Source organism: Gavialis gangeticus, unplaced genomic scaffold, assembly GCF_001723915.1.
Source record: "Gavialis gangeticus isolate Ggan-Ray unplaced genomic scaffold, GavGan_comp1, whole genome shotgun sequence".
Classification (NCBI taxonomy): domain Eukaryota; kingdom Metazoa; phylum Chordata; order Crocodylia; family Gavialidae; genus Gavialis; species Gavialis gangeticus.
In genome coordinates, this window is record NW_017728996.1 from 40,500,488 (window position 1) to 40,508,485 (window position 7,998).

Below are 7,998 nucleotides of genomic sequence, written 5' to 3' on the forward strand. Positions count from 1 at the left end.
CCTCCAGCAAATATGGCTTGTAACAATGATTTGACCCTTACCTATTTAAAAGCATGCCTGTGTGTTTTATACTGCCACTGATGATCACTTTAGTATCTCAGTGCTTAACACACAAAATCTATAGGTACAGCAAAAAAATGGAGATCTGGACAAAAATTTTCACATGAAACACTTTTTTTTTTTTTTGGAGAAAGAAACATTTGGCAACACCAAGGCATTTTAAAGAATTAATGTAGGCTTCACTGTTTTATTTATCAGGAGGGGGGAAAATGAGGGCAAAACCCCAAAGGTGTAAATCTTTCATTTCAACATAACAGTTCAATTTGAAAGGACTTTTCATTTCAAAATTCCCCTCAAGTTTATTCAAAAAGTCTAAAACCACTCAACATTGAAAATAAACATTTTGTTTCCATCAAACAAAACATTTCATTTCATGCCAGACATCCCCTCCCCTCCCCTCCCCACCCCACCCAACCCCCTTTTTTTTTCTTTTTTTTTTGCAACTGCAAAGTCCTGGCAAATGTCAAGGAATTAAGCCTCTCAATAGCCCCAGCATCAGAGCACACCATTAAATTTTATGCAAAAAAATGTATTGTATAAGAGAATTAAAACCACTCTATCTCCATGGGAAGTTTATAGCTGGCAAATGTCTGGCAAATCCTGAGAAACCATATCTGTGTTGTTTCATTAAAAACAGTATCCAAGTTCACTGGATGTTAATTGAAATACAGGTACTCCTCGCTTAATGTCATCTCAGCTGATCTATTAGAGAACATACTCATTTAAAGTTACACAGTGTTAGGTTATAACATTGTTTGGCTGCCTCTGCTAGTAGGTAACTACTGTGACGTAACTGGATTTGCTTAACATCGTTTCACTTAAAGTCACATTTTTCAAGAACGTAACTAGGACATTAATAGAGGAGCAGCTGTATACAGTACTAAGCACTCACTATGTTTCAAAAGCAGAGGTGGTGAATTAGTAAGGAAATATCAAACTACGAAAGAGAGAAATGGTATGATAAATGAAAGCAGGAATCCCAAGCAAAAGAAAATTAATCATCAATTTCTATACAGACCTAATTTTGGATTTCTTCATTATGTGACTTTGCCATGCATTAATTGCCACGAGAAAAAGCTGCTAGACTTTCTGGTTGCTGTAAGGGTCTGACAGAACAGCCAAATCAGATGGGCACCTGGTGGAGGAAATGATCAGCATGCATGATAGCTCTTATCAAGAGCATGGTCAGAGACAACCCTCACAGAATTCAGTTTGATGTAATTAAAAGGTTTTAAATACAGCAAGAGCTGACCTGAGCATTTCAGTCAAGTCAGAGGCTACTTGTTAGAAGCAAGTCACCTTTAAAGTAGTGCTAAATGATAGGGCTGTGTGAAGTTTTCAGTGGTGATTTGATTAGGAGGAGATTTGGCCTGATTTGGTGGCCAAATCCGAATCGAGTCAGGGGACCAATTAAAAGGTCCAAATCAATTCAAAGCTCTCCGAATCAATTCGGAAAAGATTCAGAAAGCTCCAGTGATTCGGGCAGTCCCCACTCACTGCAGCAAGGAGCTGGACCTGGACTCTGTGCTGGTAAGTGGGGGGTGGAGGAGGGGGGAAAGGGACTATGAGAGGACCCCTGCCAGGCCCTATACCCTGCCTTCTTCCCCAGCTCCCCCGACCCCAGCTCACTCCCCGAGCCCTCCGATGGCTGTCCTGCCCGTCCCAGCTCCCGGCCCTTTAAAAACAAGCCCCCACTCACTGGGTGCAGCCCGGTGGGCGGCAATCCCCAGTGCCCCCCACTGCCCCATTCTGCATGGGAAGCTCTGCCATTAGCCCCCCAACCCTCCCCTGCTATCCTAGCCCCTCCATGGCTGCCCCACCCACCCCATCTCTGACCCTTTAAGAAAAAAACCCAAAAAGAAACCCCCAGACTCACTGGCTCCTGCAGCAGCCTTGAGGCTTCTGGGGGCTTGTGCAGAGCCCCCCATGCAGTGTGGGGCAATGGGGGGCAGCAGGGATCACCTCCCACCAGGCAGGAGCTAGTGAGCCCAGGGTTTTGGGGAGGGGGTTTTCTTAAAAGGCCAGCCATGGGGGGGGGGCCTGGGACAGTGGGCAGGTTGTAGGGGGGGTCATGGCAGAGCTCCCCCTCCACGTGACGTGGGGCAATGGAGGGCAGCGGGGCTTTTTTTTTTCAAATTGCCAGGAGCTGGGGTGGGGCCTGTGTGATTCGGAGATTCAGCAGCAGCTGGATCTCTAAATCAGATTCAGCTGAATCAATTCAGGACAGTGATTTGAATCACTAAATTGAATCACTGTCCCCCGAATCAGCCAAATCCAAATCCAAAGTAAATATTAGCTGCTTTGCACAGGCCTACTAAATGATACAGCTACAGAAAATTTAAAAAATAGTATCAGCTGGCTAAAGGTGTAAAGATTTCACCGGGTTCAATATGTGCAGAGAATATGTGTATACATAAACCAGAAAATATTTTGATGAACCAAAATGTGACAGAGGGCAAATGAGGCATGAAATATTTTGGCCAGTAAGCGGCACTCAAAAGAAGGTCATGCTAAAATGTTATCAAGCTAGCAATAGGCTAGAAAATATCAGAGCCCAGAATAGTCTAACAAATGCTTACAGTAGAGTTGTACCTTACCCAAGACACAAAATAGCTTTGTGGGCATAGGCATTTGGTGCAACCACAGTAAATTTACCTCTTGTTGATGACCACAATGTGCGTCTACACGTGTCCCACTGTGCAGTTGGTACTGTGCAGTTCTAGCAGCACATGGGTCATTTCTGACCATACTGTGCAGTAGCAATAAGTTTGTTGCTACTGCTTAGTAGCAATGGTGGCATGGTTAGTGCCTGCCAAAGCTACATTGCGATAGCTCGTCAGTATGGTGAAGTAGCATCTCATGTAGACGTACCCACAGAATACAAAACAAATCTTAAATCAGGAAGCCAAGTTTTTAAGCACTGTTATAGGTGGATTAACACAGCGAAAAAACCCAAAAACCTGAGAGAGAAAAATAGCATAAAATACAGAATATTAGGTTTACAACATATTTACATCCATGTAAGTTGCACTGGCTTTGTACAACAGTGTAAATCACACTGGGATCTGGAGTGGACAGATGAGCAATTTATTCCATTGCAGCAGACTGGAAGCTGCTATACCCGCACCTCACAGCTAGGGAGGGGGGAACCCATAATAACTTGTTTGCATGAAGTGACTCAGTGCCAGAGTAGCAGAAGTGGGAAATATTTTTTATCCATTAATATTTGCAGTGAGTTAGTATTTAGAAACCCCAGGCATGGACCAGGAACACAAAGTACTTACAGTTTAAGCTTAGAACAAGAGACAAGGAGGCTTATAAGAGTTTTGTGCAAAACTGCAATGAAATAGCTCTACTTTTACCTCTAAACCAGTGACTATCAACCAGGATGCCACAGCACCCTGGAGTGCCTTGAAATCATTTGAAGGATGCAGCAGAGTGCTAGATGAACCCAGAGATTTCAAATAGAAACCCACAATTGTGGTCTTTCTGAGTTCTTTGCAAGAGAAAAAATACTGTATTGTTTTTGTTTTTCTGTAGTCAGAAAAATAGTGAAAACTAAGAGCTGGCATATCCCGAGGTGTGCCTTGAATTCATCCAGGGGTGTCTTAAGTCTATCAAGAGGTGCCTCAAATCTAAAAAGATTGAGAACCATTACTCTAAACATGGCTACTTTCCTGTTATTGGCTTACCCCTATGTTCTGGGTGGTTGCTTATGAGACCATAAGCAACCAACTTGACATGAAATGCATAGGATATTTTATATGGGTGCACGTGGCCTGTGGGGCTTGTTGAAAGATTTCATCTCTCAGTCCTGTATCTCATAAAAAACCTCCTATCTCCATGAATGAGATTTGTCAGTCTGATGCGACTGTTTGTAGATAGGAACTCCCACCAAAACACTAGGGATGAATCATTCAGTTCTTTGTCTCTACCACAGAGATTAGTCTGAAGTTAGTTTTTTTCTAAGTTTACATTATTTAAGAATTGTATTATTCCAATCCACTTAAAGGGAAAGATGGAGACAGATCATAGGGCAGGAAGGGACCTCATGAAGATATCTGACCCACCCCCCTGCTCAAGGCAGGACCATCCCCGATTAATGCATCCCCATCACCATCTGTCTGACCTGCTCTTGAAAACTTATTGGGATGAATATCTAGCCTTGCTTCATGTCAACTTCTCATAATGAAAGTCAGGAGACCAGGGCCCAGTAGACGTGAAAAGTCTGAAGTACCTCTCCACTAATAAGCCAGTGAAGCCCTAAAACCAAGCCTGGTCAAAGACTCAGAACAACCTTACAGTACTCCTCCCCTTAAAGATTTTCCTCCAGGAAAAACGTTCAAGGAAGGGCACTACTGAAAGTGTCACTTTATGCACAGGAAATTAAGAAAAAAAATTGAGTCATCCAATCAGGAAGCAGAAACGATACCTCATGATTTATGTGTCCAAATAGCACACACAGCGAATACTTGAAGCAACAATAGCAGTGAATAATTTACAAGCAATCCATAAACACAGGTGTTAGTCTAGAACAACCATTAAGCATCTTGAATAGTGAAAAGTTACTTAAAATTGCAACTCAGCTCTGGATTACTGGTGAACAGATGTAAAGGGTTAAAATAATTGGACTCATGTTGCCTATAAATAGTTCATCTAGCTCTACCCTCTACTGCAGCAAAGCTTCCCATGGCCCTCCAACTATTGTATATTAATGGCTAATTTCCAGAAGAACATCACAATATTCTGACACAGCGCTTGGAAGCAGAATGGCCAGTTTACTGAATGAGGCACTGGACTGGGACTCGAGATATGGGGTCCATTCCTGGCTTAGTCACAGACTTCCTCTGTGACCTTATAAACTTCCTGCAAGCACCTTACTCTACTCTGACTGATCTATACAGTTGGAATTTTACTACTCCACCTCAGGGGGATGTTGTAAGAACAAATGTCTATTGGGTAGGTTGCAGATACTGCAATAACAAGGGCCAAAAATGCATATATATAAATAGGTATCTCACAACATAAACTTCCTCCAGATACACGAGCTCATTCAATAGATATGTATTCTATTTAGGATCTCATATCACATCCAAAACAGTGTATGTGAGCACAATGTTTTGTACTATACAGTAACACTCTGCATAGTGCCTCATTGTTTGTTATCTTTAACTATTTTGTAGAGCTACACAAAAGACATGGAATTTCACAGGTATTAATCGCATAATTACTTTGTATCTTTGGTTTCTTTGTGATCTTATGTCCAAGCAGCAGAAGACTGACAACCCAAGAAAAACATCTGAGAGAGAGAATAGTCAAGTTTTGCCTTCAACAAGGGCAAGGTAATGCACCTGGGGAAAAATAACCTCAAATATATGTACACAGTGCTGGATTCTGAACTAGCTGTTATGCCTCAGGAAAGAGACCTTGGAATTATCGTAGCTAGTTCTTTAAAAATGTCAGGTCAATGTGCATTAGCAACCAAAAAAGACAATAAAATGCTGGGTGTCACTAAGAAGGGAACTGAAAATAAAACAGAGGACATCATCATGCCATTATGCAAAGCCATGTTATGCCTACATCTTGAATACTGTGTGCAGCTGTGGTCTCCACATCTAAAAAAGGGTATAATAGAATTAGGAAAGGTACAGAGAAGGACAACCAAAAAGATCAAGGGCCTGGAGCAGTTGCCAGATCAAGAGAGACTGACAAGGCTAGTATTCTCTAGTCTGCAAAAGGGAAGGCTGAAGGGGGATGTAAAATCATAGAGAAGTAGGGCTGGGAGTGACCTCAAGAGGTCATCTAGTCCAACCCCTGGCTGAGTAAGGAAAGATCTTGTGGTTCTGTATAGGGATCACACCTGTGACCTTGGTATTATTAACACCATACTCTACCCACCTTTGCTAACAGAGGTCTATAAAATTGTGAACTGGGTGGACCAAGTGAACCAGGAGCTGTTATCTACCAGGGGCATCTCCACGTGTACTTTACCACATAGTTAACTAATTAGTTCCACAGTAAAGGGTCACCTTCGACACAGGCAGTGCTATTAGGCCAGAGTAAACTAATTAAGTCCACTGTAGGATAGTAATGCCTGACACAAGTATTGTCCCACAGTGGAGTTTAGTGCACTGCAATACACATGTAGACAGTGACCAGGGCTGGCTGGGGCACAAGGATGCTACATTGCGGGGCTGCCTACTAGCTAGCCCTACAGTGTAGCACCCTCATGCTCCAGCCAGCCTCTCTGTAGCACATTGAGCCAGGGTGAAGCAGCTCCAGGCTGGCAGGCTGAACCCCCAGGCCCCCTGCCAGCTGGGGCTGAGCCACCCCAGCTCAGTGTGCTGTGGTCACAGGCACTCATGTAAATACTGCACCCAAGAGCAATAAACTGTGGCATGAACAGTTGCACTAATTGCACGTGTAGACACATTGACCAAGTCCCAGGATTCTAGAACTAGACGGTACCCACTGAAATTAGTAGGTGGCAGGTTTAAAACTAACAAGAGATAGTAGTTCTTTATGCAAGGCATAATTATAATGTGTGGAATTCACTCCTACAGGAAGCGGTAGAGGCAGATTCCATAGCCAGGTTTGAAAAAAGGAACTGGAAAAATTTATGGATGATAGAGCTCTACTATTCACAGCAATTGGACAGAACAGCTGGAGATATTTCCACTGGCATCTCTAAACCAATAAATGGTGGATGCCAGGGAGGGTATTGAATAAGAGAGAGATCACATGAGAGATATCTGATTTGAAGCTTTCCCTGTATAGTATTCAGTTTCTCCACTACTGGATTGGATGGAGCATTGGTCTAGTATGGCCCTTTTTATGTTCTTCCTGAGATTAGATCTAACATTTTCCAACTAGTCTTTTGGATTTAGAATTCCATGTATGTACAGATTTGTATATTGGATCAAATTAAGTATAGTTTTCAAATGAATAATGTTAAGAATGAATTAAATGAATAGAGTTTGCACCAATTAACAGTGTATCTTAATCTGACCCCACAGCTGCATACAATGCAAAGCTCCTGAATGCACACCACAATTTGAATAGAAGAGCCATCTCTTATTACTAGTATTCAAGTTATACCTGCATTCACCAACCATCCATGGTCTGCACAAATTTTATCATGACGCCAAACATATAACTAGATACATGGATCCTACTTCTGCTTGGATACCCATGTCAGATTGACAGATTTGGAGTTCAAACTGCATACAGTGGCAAAGACTCCAGGGAACAGGTTGCAGGACATTTTTCTAATATTACACTTAGTCCCATTTTCCAGTCTGGGAAATCCAGAAGAATGAGACTGTAACCCATGGGAGAGCTCAGTCAGAGATATGCATACTTGGATCTCAGCTATAGGTTCACAGGACAATTTGGCCATTAGAAAACAGCTTCCTTTAAAAGCCCTAGCCTTTCTGAATATCAACATCTGCAAACATTCAAGATATATAGAAACATCTGCAAACCCATTTCAGGGAGGGAGGGTCTGCACTGCCCATGAGAAGTGTTTGCTGTTCTTTAATTTGAGGAGCTCCTTAGGAGCTCAGGTGTTATAGGAACCAATTCCCATCTTTCATGTGTTTGCGTCTTTAACAAGGTGGGCCTAATTGGGTCTTCAAACACAAGGAAGTTCAAAGTCTAAATCTGTAGTAAACCAAGTCTCACCAATCTAGACTAGAAATGTCTGGCATGTGCTGTCCTGCCTATTTTTGCTTCAGTTGTTCAGTTTCATTATTACTAACATTTATCACACAAAAAGCTGGGTGGTAGTACAAGTCCCTTGACTTATAACAAAAATATTGACGAACAGTAATAACACTTGACTTGACCTCAGCTTTACCTGCTCAATATATGCAGTGATCTGCAAGATCAAACAAAGCAGCAGGGTCTGTTTTTTTTAAACAAAAATTAAACCTATCA